This window comes from Triticum urartu, chromosome 7A, assembly GCF_056163025.1.
Source record: "Triticum urartu cultivar PI428250 chromosome 7A, HENAU_Tu73, whole genome shotgun sequence".
Classification (NCBI taxonomy): Eukaryota; Viridiplantae; Streptophyta; class Magnoliopsida; order Poales; family Poaceae; genus Triticum; species Triticum urartu.
The window spans coordinates 100,147,075-100,163,363 of record NC_141879.1 but is presented as its reverse complement, the minus strand read 5'-3'; positions in this window follow the sequence as shown (position 1 = coordinate 100,163,363).

Sequence of the window (16,289 nt, the reverse complement as noted above, 5' to 3'; positions counted from 1 at the left end):
GGATATTGCCACCAAGTACGCTAATGGTGAAGATGAGGATCGACTCCGGAGCGGCAAGCTGAATTCAGTCGCCCAAGAAACCGGAGGGAATTCCAATCGGAAACAGAAGCGGAAAGTCGAGCCAGCTGCTCCCGGGGAAGCCTTGGCCGTAACTCAGGGAAAGTTTAAAGGGAAACCTAAAGGGCCTTGGAACCCCAAAAAGGTTAAAGACCAGGACGGAAATGATGTGTTGGACTTGCCATGTCTCATCCACACGAAGAAAGATGAAGAGGGTAATTTCATTTACCCGAAACATACCACTCGACAGTGTCGACTCTTGATCCAACAGTTCCAGGGTAAGCAACCCAAGGGTAAGGAAAAGGAGTCGGACAAAGTCGAGGACAAAGAGGACAGTGACGACGGATACCCTCAAGTCAATTCCACCTTGGTGATTTTTGCTGATGTTGAGAGCAAAAGTCGACTGAAAGTCATCAATCGAGAGGTGAATATGGTTGCTCCGGCGACACCAAGTTATCTGAAATGGTCCCAGACTGCCATCACGTTCGACCAATCCAATCACCCAACGCATATTGCCACCCCTGGGAGGCAAGCTCTGGTGGTTGACCCAGTGGTTGAAGGCACTCGACTGACCAAAGTCCTAATGGATGGTGGCAGTGGTTTGAACATATTGTATGCAGAGACATTGAAAGGGATGGGCATTCCGATGTCCAGACTCAGCGCCAGCAACATGAGTTTCCATGGAGTCATTCCTGGGAAGAAGGCTGAATCACTCGGCCAGATTGCCCTTGATGTGGTTTTTGGTGATTCCAAGAATTACCGGAAAGAGAAGTTGACATTTGAAGTTGTAGACTTCCAGAGTGCCTATCACGCTATTTTGGGCAGGCCGGCTTACGCACGCTTCATGGCCCGACCGTGTTATGTGTATCTCAAATTGAAGATGCCTGGTCCCAAAGGTGTGATCACCATTACAGGCAATCGGAAGAAAGCAGAAGAGTGTTTTCAGAAAGGCTCAAAGATTGCTGATGCTCAGATGGCAGTGGTCGAGCTGCAAGAGTACTAGAAGACTGCTGATCTCAGTGAGTTACTACGAGCCAAGAAGCCTGCTTCAGAATCAGCTTTTCAGTCGTCCGGTGAAACGAAGCCAGTTCAGATTCACCCGACCGATCCCAATGCTGCTCCGACTCACGTCTCAACGACGCTCGACTCCAAATAGGAAGAAGCGCTCATCCAGTTCCTTCGTGAGAACTGGGACATCTTCGCATGGAAGCCCTCTGACATGCCAGGTGTTCCCAGGGAGCTGGCTGAGCACCGCCTAAGAGTCGACTCAAAAGTAAAACCTGTCAAGGAACATCTCCGATGGTCCGCCATCCAGAAGAGAAAGGCTATTGGCGAAGAGGTAGCTCGGCTTTTAGCGGCGGAGTCTATCCGAGAAATCTACCACTCCAAGTGGCTCGCCAATGTTGTCATGGTTCCCAAGAAGGACAAGTCACTTCGCATGTGCATTGACTTTAAACATATCAATCGGGCCTGCCCGAAAGATCATTTTCCTCTCCCCCACATCAACCAGATAGTTGACTCGCCTGCGGGATGTGAGCGACTGTCTTTTCTAGATGCCTATTCCGGGTACCATCAGATCCGTCTGTATGGACCTGATGAGATTAAAACAGCTTTCATCACCCCATTCGGGTGCTTCTGCTATGTTACCATGCCATTCGGCCTCAAGAATGCCGGAGCCACGTTCATGAGGATGATTCAGAAGTGTTTACTCACCCAAATCACTCAGAATGTGGAGGCATACATGGATGATATTGCGGTTAAGTCACGGAAGGGTTCCGACCTGCTGACTGACCTTGCTGAAACCTTTGACAACCTCAGGAGGTATGATATCAAGCTTAATCCATCAAAGTGCACATTCGGAGTTCCAGGCCGAAAGCTACTCGGTTTTCTTGTTTCCGAAGGGGGAATCGATGCCAATCCTGAAAAAATTGGTACTATACTCCGAATGAAGCGTCCTATGCGTGTGCATGACGTCCAGAAGCTTACAGGTTGCTTGGCCGCTTTGAGTCGATTCATCTCTCGTCTGGGTGAAAAGGCATTGCCTCTTTACCGACTGATGAAGAAGTCTGACAAGTTCGAGTGGACTCCGGAAGCAGATGTAGCATTTGCAGAGCTCAAAGCTCTGCTCTCCACCCAGCCGGTGCTTGCTACCCCAATCAGCAAGGAGCCTTTACTGCTTTACATTGCAGCCACAGGACAAGTTGTCAGTACAGTACTTATGGTCAAGCAGGAAGAAGAAGGAAAGGCCTTCAAAGTTCAGCGCCCAGTATATTACATTTCTGAAGTCTTGACCCCATCGAAGCAAAGATACCCTCATTATCAGAAGCTCGTATATGGGATTTACATGACTACAAAGAAAGTCGTCCACTACTTCTCTAATCATTCCATTACAGTCGTCAGCGACGCTCTGTTGTCAGAGATCTTGCACAACAGAGATGAAACTGGTCGAGTGGCCAAATGGGCGATTGAACTCCTTCCCCTAGATATCAAGTTTGAGGCAAAGAAAGCTATCAAGTCCCAAGCAATTGCAGATTTCGTCGCCGAGTGGATTGAATAGCAACTTCCGACTCAAGTTCACTCGGAGCACTGGACCATGTTCTTCGATGGATCTAAGATGCTGAATGGTTCCGGTGCTGGGGTAGTATTGGTTTCCCCCTGAGGAGATAAGCTCAGATATGTTCTCCAGATTCACTTAGATTCCTCCAATAATGAAGCAGAATATGAAGCACTTTTGTATGGGTTGCGCATGGCCATTTCACTCGGCGTCCGTCGCCTCATGGTCTATGGCGACTCAGATTTGGTGGTTAATTAGGTGATGAAGGAGTGGGACGTCAGAAGTCCAGCTATGACCGGTTATTGTAATGCAGTAAGAAAGTTAGAGAAGAAATTCGAGGGGTTAGAGCTTCATCACATCCCCTGACTGAAAAATCAAGCAACTGATGATTTGGCAAAGATAGGCTTCAAGAGAGAAGCCATCCCCAGCAATGTGTTTTTGGAACACATCCACTTGCCGTCAGTCCAAGAAGATCCTTTTATAGATGAAGTCCCGCAGCCAAAGAGTGCCACGGATCCGACTGAAGTCAAAATTCCAGCGGTGGTCGACCTAATCATGGAAGTCTTGGCAATCACCCCCGACTGGACGATACCGTACATCGAGTATATCCTGAGGAAGGAACTCCCAGATGACGAGGAAGAGGCTCGACAGATCGTCCGTCGATCCAAGGCCTTCACAGTCATAAAGGGACAGTTGTATAGAGAAAGCGCGACTGGAGTCGGTCAGAAGTGTATAACACTAGAAGAAGGTCAGATAATCCTTGATGAGATCCACTCGGGGACCTGTGGTCACCATGCGTCCTCTCGGACCATTGTGGCTAAAGCATACCGAGTGGGTTTTTACTGGCCAAGAGCAAATGAAATGGCAAAAGAGATAGTCGACAAGTGTGAAGGGTGCCAGTTCTACTCCAACATGTCGCACAAACCCGCATCAGCCCTGAAGACCATTCCACTCGTCTGGCCCTTCGCTGTTTGGGGGTTGGATATGGTTGGTCCATTGAGAACAGGCAGGAGCGGTTTCACACATGTGCTTGTGGCAGTCGACAAGTTTACCAAATGGATTGAAGCCAAGCCTATCAAGAATCTTGATGCTTGCACTGCCATCAGTTTCGTCAGGGAGTTAACATTCAGATATGGGGTCCCGCATAGCATCATCACTGACAATGGGTCAAACTTTGATTCAGACAAGTTCAGATCTTTTTGCGCCTCTCAAGGCACACGAGTCGACTACGCATCGGTCGCCCACCCCCAGTCGAATGGGCAAGCTGAAAGGGTAAATGGTCTGATTCTCAAAGGACTAAAACCTCGGCTGATGCGTGATCTCAAGCACGCAGCAGGTGCATGGGTCGACATGCTTCCGTCAGTTCTGTGGGGATTGAGGACCACCTCGAATAGGTCGACTGGAAGAACCCCGTTCTTTCTGGTTTACGGAGCGGAAGCAGTCCTGCCGAGTGATCTACTTCACAATGCACCTCGAGTCGAGCTTTACACCGAAGATGAAGCAGAACAAGCCCGGCAAGATGCAGTCGACCTCCTAGAAGAAAAAGAGAAATGGCTATGATCCAATCGACCATTTATCAGCAAGACTTACGTCGGTTCCATGCCAGAAATGTGAAGAGCCGAGCCTTCCAGGAAGGAGATTTGGTCCTCCAAGTGGATCAACAGAAACCACACAAGCTCGCTCCTACTTGGGAAGGCCCCTTCATCGTCACCAAAGTCCTCCACAATGGAGCGTATCATCTTTACAATGTCGATTGCCAGATCGATGAGCCACGAGCCTGGAATGCGGAGCTACTCCGCCCCTTTTGTACCTAAATTCTCACTCGGATGAGATGTAATAAGTAAAACTCCTGTAGTTTATTTATCAAAGACAAGAGAGTTATAATTTTCCTAGTGATTATTATTGATTGCGTAAGAAATCACCCAATGGGTGGCTTAGCTGCGAATCCGCTTCGCCTAAGTTTGTAAAAACAGTTTCCTACTGAGTGGCGAGCCAGCCTCCCACTCGGGGGTTTAGCTGCGAATCCGTTTCGCGTAAGTTTGAAAAAATCCTACCGAGTGGAGAGCAATCCTCCCACTCGGGGGCTTAGCTGCAGTCCAGTACTCGCCTAAGTTCTTCCACCTAGAGACTTCGCTGCAGTCAGGCACTCGCCTAAGTTTGAAAAAATCCTACCGAGTGGAGAGCAATCCTCCCACTCGGGGGCTTAGCTGCAGTCCAGTACTCGCCTAAGTTCTCCCACCTAGAGACTTAGCTGCAGTCAGGCACTCGCCTAAGTTTGAAAAAACCCTACCGAGTGGAGAGCAATCCTCCCACTCGGGGGCTTAGCTGCAGTCCAGTACTCGCCTAAGTTCTCCCACCTAGAGACTTAGCTGCAGTCAGGCACTCGCCTAAGTTTGAAAATACCCTACCGAGTGGAGAGCAATCCTCCCACTCGGGGGCTTAGCTGCAGTCCAGTACTCGCCTAAGTTCTCTCACCTAGAGACTTAGCTGCAGTCAGGCACTCGCCTAAGTTTGAAAAAACCCTACCGAGTGGAGAGCAATCCTCCCACTCGAGGGCTTAGCTGCAGTCCAGTACTCGCCTAAGTTCTCCCACCTAGAGACTTAGCTGCAGTCAGGCACTCGCCTAAGTTTGAAAAAACCCTACCGAGTGGAGAGCAATCCTCCCACTCGGGGCTTAGCTGCAGTCCAGTACTCGCATAAGTTCTCCCACCTAGAGACTTAGCTGCAGTCAGGCACTCGCCTAAGTTTGAAAAAACCCTACCGAGTGGAGAGCAATCCTCCCACTCGGGGGGCTTAGCTGCAGTCCAGTACTCGCCTAAGTTCTCCCAGACACATCTCAATCCTCAAGGACGGCGAGGGGCAGGTCGACTGCCACCTTCTCCTAGAGAGCTTCGCCACAAATACAATGCGCGATTCATCCCGCTCTACAGTAACGAAGTACGGGTCGACTGCCACCCCACCCTTCTCCTGGGGAGCTTCGCCACAAATACAATGTGTGCTCCGTCCCACTCTGCAGTAACAGGGTGTGGGTCAACCGCCGCCCGCCCCTGGGGAGCTTCGCCACAAATACAAGGCATGGGTCGACTACTTCCTCCTCCTCCGGAGCTGTGCTGCGAATACAGAAAGTTGTCTCGAATAAAGGTTGGGTTCCCTCAGCAGGAGATTCATAAAGATATTCAACGATAAACCAAGTTTAGATAAAATCCTAAAGGTTCTGGATCACGGATCGAGGTACTCGGGCACGCGACCCGAAAAAGTTTAACGGTTACAAAAACCACTCGGCATTCCGAGGCAAATTTAAGGTGGGACATAAGAGTTTGTTCACTCCGCGGGAGGAGGGCTGGCAGGCTCGACGAACTCATCCAGGTCGACGCCGTCGGCTATCCGAGTGGCTGCAGCGATGAAAGTCTCCATAAAGGTTCGGAAGTCATGCTTCTGGGTATTGGCGACCTTGATTGCTGCCAGCTTGTCTTGTCGCACCTCCTTGCAGTGGACACGAACCAAAGACAGAGCCACATCAGTGCCGCACCGAGCAGAAGACTTCTTCCACTCCTGCACTCGGTCAGGGATTCCGTTAAGACGAGTCATCAGAGACTCGAGATCATTTTGGAGCGTAGACTCTGGCCAAAGTGCCGGGTCAATCCGTGACATGGCGACCTTCAGTCGAGACAAGTAGTCCACGGCACCGTCAATGCGAGATTCCAGTCGGAGCAAATTCATGGCAGCTTCATCTTTCACGGGAGAGTTGATTGGATCCAAACCTGGTTCGATCCGCCCAGTCTCCTCTTCAAAGTTCTGGCAAAACTCTGCATTCACGATCCACGATAAGTCAATTTTCATACACTGAGTCAACACAAAAAAAATCAGTCGGAACTAAATGCGCACCTTCAAGCTTGATATACAACTTCTTGGCAAGGCTCCGCAAGTAGCTCTCCAGATCGTCCCTCCTGCGAGCAATGCCTTCCATCTTTTCGTTCAGGTTGAGGTTATCCTTCTTCCAGCGTGTACACTCCCTGTTGGCTTCATTAAGAGCGGTCTTCAGCCTGATATTCTCTTCTTCTAACTGGCCGACCGAAGCCAGCTTCTGTTCGGCCAGAGCGGTCTTGTCGTCAGCCTCCTTACGGGCAGCAGCCAAGTCCTGATCCTTTTTCGCCAGAGCTTCTCTCAGTTTTTCTGCAAAGAAATGATGATTGATTCGGAAATAGCAGAAGGGTACTCAAGCCTAAAACTAACCAGTCGACAAAATAGTCTTACCTGCGGCGTCGTCTCTGGCCTTTTGCAGCTCTGTCCTGGCCAGCTCCAGATCAAGGTTCAGTTGAATCTGCTGCTTCTCCAAGTCAGCAAAGCGAGCTCCAAGATCGCAAGATTTCTGAAGACAAAGGGGAGAAGTTATTTTACAGCGAAAAACAACAAAGGAAATAAATACTAAGACTACGGTCGACTGCCAGCAGTCCACCATAGCCTCGGGGACTACACCCAGCGGGTGCACTTAGCATGCCCCCACCGGTTCTGACCCCACTCGACCGGCCCGCCGAAGTCGAGTCCAAAAAAAAGAAGAGAGAAAGAACTCAGACTACAGTCGACTGCCAGCAGTCCACTGTAGTCTCGGGGACTACACCCAGTGGGTGCACTCAGCGTGCCCCCACCGGTTCTGATCCCACTCGACCAGATCGAGTGGAAGGGACAAATTATACATTCGACAAAGTACTAAGACTACAGTCGACTGCCAGCAGTCCACCGTAGTCTCGGGGACTACACCCAGTGGGTGCACTCAGCGTGCCCCCACTAGTCCAAGAATTCAATCGACGCACCCAGTGGGTGTGCAGATGCAAAGATTTTCGGAAAGACTCTTCAGGTAGCATATCCTAACACAACAAGCGGCAACCAACTAACCTGAACGTTGCTCTGGAGGGCCGAGCTAGCATCATAGGCGGCTTGGCTGGCGTCCCGCACCGCCTTCATCTTCTCCATCATAATGCCCGCTTGACAAATGGCTTCCCTAGCAGCATTCACCTCGTCCTCCAGGACATGATGGGTCGCAAATATTGAAGGCGGGTCGACAGGGGCCTGAGCAGTTGATGAAGAAGGCAAAGCACTCGACAGCAGCTCAGCGAAGGTAACATGACCCTGATTGACGTCGCCAGTGTCCTGAACAACTGGTTCCGCCCTTGGCATCGTCTGTAGCGCCCCGCTTACAGGAGCTCGCCTGTTCTTCCTCGTCAAAGGCCTCTCGGGCTCTCCTTCATCATCAGGGAGGTCAATAATGTTGGGAGCTGTGCAAGGTTCAAATTGCCAAAAGCACGTCACCCAGTGATGCACGATACAGTTGAATCGACCAAAAAAAAGATAGTATGGCAGAAATCATACCCGGATTAGAAGTGACCACATCCTCCATCGCCTCATCATCATCCCTGTAAGCTGAGGTTCCGGAAGTGGCAGCGCTAACAATCCCAAAGTTCGTCCAGTTAAAACAAGAAAAACAAACAGCGCGGAGCGTCGAGTGAATACAAGGAAAGACACTCACGCGGAGGCGACAGGGATATCGATCTTGATCTTTGGCAGCGCCTTCCGAGTCTTTGGCTCTGCAACTTTGGGGTGCTTTGGCTCCTTCCCAGTCGAGGTCGGTGAAGAGATCCGAGGGTGCTTCGAAGACTGACCAGCCGGAGCAGTTGCCTTGTCGCGAGCACTCGACCGTTCTTGGTCAAGCTTGGATCGCCTCTTCCTGCGAGGAGGCGACTCAACTTCTTCTCCAGCGCTTGAGTCGTCGCTCCCTCTGTCCCCTTCGCCATCGGAAGCCCCCTCGCCGCTTTCACCGCCACTCGCCTCGCCTTCCAGAGCTTGCTCTTGCTCCCCGTTGGGCATGGAATACATTTCAATAATGGCCTGAAAGAAAGCAGGGAGAACAAAGTCAGTCGACGCAATACAGACGACTACGCGAGTGAACTCAGATTGCAAGCAAAAACTCAGAATCAGACCTGCTCGGGTGCGTGGGACTGGTCGAATGGAGGGACTCTCCTGGCTCCCCTGGGATTGTCCTTATTCCCGGTAATGCCAGACAGCCACTTCTCCAGCGTGTCGTCGTCGACCTCCTCCGGGTGGATCCGAGTGGAGTCTTCAAGACCCGAATACATCCACATCGGATGGTCTCGGGCTTGGAGAGGCTGGATGCGCTGCTGAAGGAAGACCTCCAAGAGATCCATACCAGTGACCCCATCGCGAATAAGCTGGACCACTCGGTCGACCAGCACCTGCACGTGCTCCTTCTCCTCTGGGAGCACCTTCAAAGGGGAGGGTTTTTCCACTCGGTCCATGGTAAAAGGATGGAGGCCAGTCGATTGCCCTGGCGTCGACTGGTCTTTGCAGTAGAACCAAGTCGACTGTCATCCGCGAACTGAATCGGGGAGAATCATGGCCAGAAAGGAGCTTTTTCCCCTCGTCTGGATGCCAAGACCCCCACACATCTGGATCACTTGGGTCCTCTCGTCACTCGGATTAGCTTTTTTCACTGTCTGGGAGCGACAAGTGAAGATATGCTTGAAAAGACCCCAATGAGGTCGACAACCCAAGAAGTTCTCACACAAGGAAATGAACGCGCCAAGATAAACGATTGAGTTGGGGGTAAAATGGTGGAGTTGAGCCCCAAAGAAGTTCAGAAACCCTCGGAAGAAAGGATGAGGAGGCAAGGAAAACCCACGGTCGACGTGGGTGGCAAGAAGAACGCGCTCACCCTCCCGAGGCTGCGGCTCGGATTCCTTCCCCGGAAGCCGCGCCGCGTCGTAGGGGATCAGCCCCCCTTCGGCCAAGTCGTCGAGGTCGTCTTGGCAGATCCTCGAGTGGATCCAGTCGCCCTAGATCCAGCCCTTCGGTAGGCCAGACCGCGAGGAAGATCCGCCCCGGCTGGTCGCCTTCCCCTTCGACTTCGCCGTCGCCTTCTTGGCCCGCTCCAGAGCCGCTATCTTCTCCCTCCCCATTGTCACCGGCGAGGCGCGTACGATGTGATGGTGTTAGGGCGAGAGAGAACGCAGCGGAGGGACGTGAGGGAGAGAAGAGGTAATGGGATGCACTGCTCGGGGGACTCTGGTCCAGGCGCTTTATATCAGGCCGCTCCCGAGTGGCTGACGGGTAGGCCCAGGCGGCCCTGTCAAATCCCGCAATGACCGCACGAGCAATACGTGGCGAAAAAGGTGGCGCAGGAATAGAGGCGACTCCGCTCTATCTCGTCCGATTACTGCGGCCTCCCCCGTCCCGCGCGCTTCCCAAAATTCGGATCCCACTAAATCCGCGGGCAGCGAATAACTTGTCAGACCAAGGATCTCCTCCACACCATCACTCGGAGCCTCACCAGTAAAGAAACCCACTCGACGAGGAATTAAGAACGGATCAAGGCGACTGGAAAGGAAGTTGCTGCCATCACTCAGGCCCGTTGATCTGAAACTAGATATGCTCACGACATGAAAAACGAGTCGGAGAAGCTCTCAAATCCTTCCCCACTCAAACCTCGATCCATTTGGGGGCTAATGGTGAAGCTATGTACCTAGGGTAGGGTCATGGACCTGTCCTACCTACCCTACCCGAGGACATCTCTAGAAGAAATCACCTTTCAATCGACTTGAAGGCGTTCCACTCAACAGACTCGAAGACACTCGGCCAAGAAGCAATCACTCGACCAAGATCCAACCACTCGATGGCAAGGAGACCTAAAGCCACTCCGCGTGCTAACGGTCGGTCATTAAATAGCTTTTTATGGTCATCATAACACTTTATTACTAGCGTTACCAGTAACGCCTCGCCTTAATGAACATTGAACCCTTGGTAACGTGGGCTGGCCGGGAGCCTGGCGCACTCTATATAAGCCACCCCCCCTCCGAGACAAGGGTTCGCACCTCTGTAACTCATACACGCATAATCCAGTCGACCGCCTCCGAGCTCCGAGACGTAGGGCTATTACTTCCTCCGAGAAGGGCCTGAACTCGTAAACCTTGCGTGCTTACAACTTCTCCACAGCTAAGATCCTGCCTCTCCATACGTACCCCCCTACATCACTGTCAGGCTTAGAACCACGACATCTCCGTCTTGCCATTCCAGCATCTCTGGGACATGGTTCCAACATCACCAGAACACGGTTCCAGCTCGGGCGTGTATCGATTCCAGTATGGCACGCACTGGTTCCAGCTCCTGGCGTGTCTGGTTGCAGCTCCTCTGCCAGCAGGTTCCAACATATTGCATCAACGGTTGTAGCACCACAGGTAGCGTGCGTCGTTCTCAGCTCACCGGTGTAGCTAGTTCATAACACATCATCAGCATCGTTCCAACTCAACAAACTGTGCTTGTAGCACCTGCAACGTGCGGTCCCAACTCCTGACGTTGGGTCTCTCCTGGGGAGGAGACTCGTCGCAGCGTGCTCGCCCAGTGCGGTGCCAGAGGTGGCTGCAGCAGGAAGCAGAGGTGGCGGCAGACATGAGGAAGAAGAAAAAGGAACAATGACAGCAGGGATGAGGAAGAAGAAAGAGTGGCGGAGACAACTTGCAAAGGGATAAGGGAAGCTGGCGTGGCTACGTAGATCCACCCAACAGGTGTGGCATGTGGTAGCGCACGTGCGACTTGGGGGGCACATGGAAACGTTTAATCGTGTTGTATTGTGCGGTCCGCGTGCGACCGGCCGAAGTTTCGGCTGGCGCACCGGATACAAGCGTTTCCCTTACTGGAAACGGGATCGTTAGGGGGGTCTCGTCCCCCATTGTCTTTGTCCCTCGTCATACACTACTATCATATGCATGATACTAACTTATGATACTACCCATTACAAGCAGCCTTAGTTATATCTTCTAATTTTACTGATGCTGCGATATATATATATTCGATATCATCTAGAAAATAAAAAAGATCATATGCATTTCCCCCCACATCCCGCGCCATGAAAATGGTTAGATACATTACCCACGTCCTTGCTATTTTTTAATGGAGCTGCTGCTAATTTTCTCGAATACCCACAAGTGTGCATACTATATTATAAAGAAGGTGATGGGGTAAAGAGCCCCTCCCCATTAGTGTTACAAGTTACATGCACACCAACACCACTTTCACCCTATCTATAGCTAGCCTAACTTGTTGCTCTAGCCCACACATCCACGTCTTGAAAGAAGGCATCCGAGTCGCCTTCAAGCGGAGCTGCTACTAATTTTATTTCAAGAATCCTTTGACAGAACTTAGTTTTGACAGCGATGCTACACTTAAGGTTTTTCTTTTTTTTTTACATAAATTCTTACAGGAAGTAGCATTCTTCCATAGGCTTTAGCCCTTAGGTCTTGCATTTTTGTGCTTTCGATTGCAAAAGAAGATGACCTATTCAACCTCAGGCTAATGTAGAACCGGCCTGTAGTCCCGGTTCGTAAGGCCCTTTAGTGCCTATTCTGGAACCGGCACTAAAGGGTGGGGACTAAAGGCCTCCCCTTTAGTCACGGTTCAACACGAACCGGGACCAAAGGCCCACCACGTGGCACGAGCCCGCGCCGGGGGGCTGGGGCCTTTAGTCCCGGTTGGTTACACGAACCGGGACTAACGGTTTTAGGAGTTTAGGGGTTTTTGTTTTATTTTTCCTTTAATTTTGTGTTTTCCATTTAGTTCTTTTTCATTTACTGGTATTTTACGATACTGCATATTGTACACGTTATGCATATATATAAATAGAATTTCTTGTAGAACCGGTCAGGGATTGACTATTCGTCACCCTAGGTGAGGAATAGTTATTCTTCACCCCCTCTATTTTACCATCAATGCATCGTAATTTTATGTTTCGTAAGTTTTGTCTTATTTCTGACGTAAAAAGAGACCGTAAGAAAATATATAATCGTCGTAAAAATTTTTTGTGTTATATAAAATTACAAACATAAAAACATAGTGTAAAATATACATAAACTGCAAATTTTCTTGTCTTATGCCCTATATTTTTATTTTTATGCCAAATTTTACGTAGTGAATCAATAAGAATGTAACTATTTGAATTCCAAACGTAATTTAATTATGAAATGATCGTAAGATTACCTCGGGTGAAGAATAATTTATTCTGCACCCTGGGTGATGAATAGTAACACTATATATATATATATATATATATATATCATCGAATGTCTCACACGACCATTAATCACAAATACACATGTATATATATATATATAATTTCTCCTACAATATGCAGATCATTACATGGAGGCATTATAACTTGTAATAGTATTCTCCTTTGGGTTCTACGACCCGGTCAAGCAAAAATCCAGTTATTTCCTCTTGGATTGCTCGTATGCGATCCGCTGGTAGGAGCTTATCCCGCATCTCCTTCATCTTTAAAGAAAGAGATCAACATGCATGTATTAGTTGTGTGTATATATATTAGATAATGATGTAAAAATTGTGAATAGTATTCTGGCAAACGTACCCATTGGTCTCTATCAGTTCTGGTCCTTTCGGACGTCATCATGCGAATGTTCTTGCAAACGTAGTATTCACATAAATCAGTCCCCGACGCTTGCTTCAGGGCCTTTAAGAGAATAGAATTCAATAAGATAATAATTAATCAAGCATGATAATGGTATTGAAACTAGAATGAAAGAGATGGTAGCTAGCTAGTACTAGCTACTTAATTAATTACCTTGGGTAGATACCATTTCAGCTCTTTTTTCCATTCGCCATCAACCTATTTGATGAACTTTTCCCAAGCCCTGCCCGCCGGCAAAGAAAATGAATAAAGGAGTTATTAATTAGTTGATATTAGGAAATGTTGAACTAAAGAGGCTGACATATAGTTCGATAATGATTGAAATTACCTGTTGACAATCCCCTTCACGATTGAGTAGACATTAACATCTTTAAGTAGTGAGTCCAGTACTTGAACTTTTCCCTTGTCAACTTCAATGATTAACAAGATCCAGCAGAAACTACATGGGCACACGTTTCCATGTATAATTAAGCAGGCATGTGCATAACTCATCAACTACCCTAAACCCTCTATACACTTATTAACATCTAGCTAGTAAGCAAAAACAAAATTTGTAGTACAAGACAGTGTGACTCACCCGAAGTTGTAAGGAAGTAGTATTTCTGGACAGGTATTTAGGCGCAGCAAGAACTCTAGCAAGCTTTTCTCTGCATCTTTTTGTTCCCATGGACGCGTCCATGTCTCTTGATTAATGGTATTTGGGTCAATGAACCCAATGCCATAGCGTCCAACTTTTTTCATTTCATACATCTTAATTCTGCATAATACCACAGGAAAGAATATAGTGAGGATAATTACAGGTAATGATCAGTGAGCACTACAGCTAGCTAGACACTTAATTAAATTACAGAAATAAATCACCTAGCTAGAGACTTAACTAAAGGTCAATTTGGCCCAGGCGAAGCAGCGGGAAGCGACCACCTTTAGTCGCGGTTGGTGGCTCAAACCGGGACTAAAGACACCCTCTTTAGTCGTGGTTGGAGCCACCAACCGTGACTAAAGGTGGTGCGCTGCCACCCGCGGTGCACGAAGTTTAGTCCCACCTCGCCGAGCGAAGGGCAGCCGCACTGGTTCATAAACCCAGCCGCAGGTGTGATGTCTACTACGCAACTTTATTCTTGTAGACTCGTGTTGGGCCTCCAAGCGCAGAGTTTGTTAGGAAAGTAGCAATTTTCCCTCAAGTGGATGACCTAAGGTTTATCAATCTATGGGAGGCGTAGGATGAAGATGGTCTCTCTTAAGCAACCCTGCAGCCAAATACAAGAAATCTCGTGTGTCCCCAACACACCCATACAATGGCAAATTGTATAGGTGCACTAGTTCGGTGAAGAGATGGTGATAAAAGTGTAATATTGATGGTACAAATATATTTTTATAATCTGAAAAAATAAATCACCGAGGTAGCAAGTAACAAAAGTGAGCAAAAACGGTATTGCAATGCTTGAAAATGAGGCCTAGAGTCCGTACTTTCGCTAGTGCAATCTCTCAACAATGCTAATATAATTGGATCATATAACCATCCCTCAAAGTGCAATAAAGAATCACTCCAAAGTTCCTATCTAGCGAAGAACATAAGAATAAATTGTTTGTAGGGTATGAAACCACCTCAAAGCTATTCTTTCCGTTCGATCTATTCAAGTGTTCGTACTAAAATAACACAAAGCTATTCTTTCCATTCGATCTATCCTAGAGTTCATACTAAAATAACACCAAAGAAAATTCATATTCATAATACTCAATCCAACACAAAGAACTTCAAAGAGTGCCCCGAGATTTCTACCAGAGAAACAAAGACAAGAACGTGCATCAACCCCTATGCATAGATTACCCCAATGTCACCTCGGGAATCTATGAGTTGAGTGCCAAAACATATATCAAGTGAATCAATATGATACCCCATTGTCACCACGAGTATTCAATTGCAAGACATATATCAAGTGTTCTCAAATCCATAAAAGTATTCAATCCAATAACAATGAAATCTCAAAGGGAAAAACCCAATTCATCACAACAAGATAGAGAGGGGAAAATACCATATGATCCAACTATATTAACAAAGCCCCCGATACATCAAGATCATGCCATCAAGAACACGAGAGAGAGAGAGAGAGAGATTAAACACATAGCTACTAGTACAAACCCTCAGCCCCGAGGGTGGACAACTCCCTCTTCATCGTGGTGGCCGCCGGGATGATGAGGATGGCCACCGGTGATGATCTCCCCCTCCGGCAGGGTGCCAGAACGGGGTCTAGATTGGTTTTCATGGATACAGAGACTTGCGGTGGTGGAACTTGTGATCTAGGTCTGCCCCGAAGGGTTTTAGAATATTTGGAAATTTATAGTGCAAAGAAGGGGTGCGGGAGGCCACCGAGGTGGCCACAACACACTTGGGCGCGCCGGGGGGCCCAGGCACGCCCTGGTGGGTTGTGCCCCCCTAGAGGCACTCCCCAGGTGCTTCTTCGGCCCACTATTGGTCTTCTGGTCCATAAAAGATCTCCGTGAAGTTTTGTTGCATTTGGACTCCATTTGGTATTGATTTCCCGCGATGTAAAAAACAAGCAAAAAACAGCAACTGGCACTGGGCACTGGGTCAATAGGATAGTCCCAAAAAATGATATAAAGTTGCTATAAAATGATTGTAAAACACCCAAGAATGATAAAATAACAGCATGAATAATTCATAAATTATAGATACGTTGGAGACGTATCAAGCTGCTCCTTCGAGCTCCTCTCTAAAGCAGGACTTCTGGGCCTACCTCTATTGCGCTGCCCTGTGGGCCTACTGGGCCTTGGGGGCCTGCATCTTGGCCCAACTACTGGTTGGGTTTCTAGTCGTATGCACGCTGTTGTGGCCAAGTAGGCGGGCTTTTTTAATTTTTTTGTTTTCTGCTTTATTTATTTTCTTTTATTTTTGAGTTATTTTTTTGCTTTATTTAGAATTTATTTGTGAAACTTTTTTCTTTAGGTAAAAGCATTATAAACTTTCTGTTAGTGCAAATAGTTTTCAAATTTGAATAGTTTAAATTTGAATTATTTGAAATTTGTGTGAATCACTAGTTTGTGAATAACTTTACTTTAAAAATAGATTATTTAGTGATTCTCTTTTCTTATGTTTAATATTAGTGTGTTTTATGATTATATTCAATTTTGTAAAACTTAGATAAGTTTAAAAAATGAAATGCCTTTGTA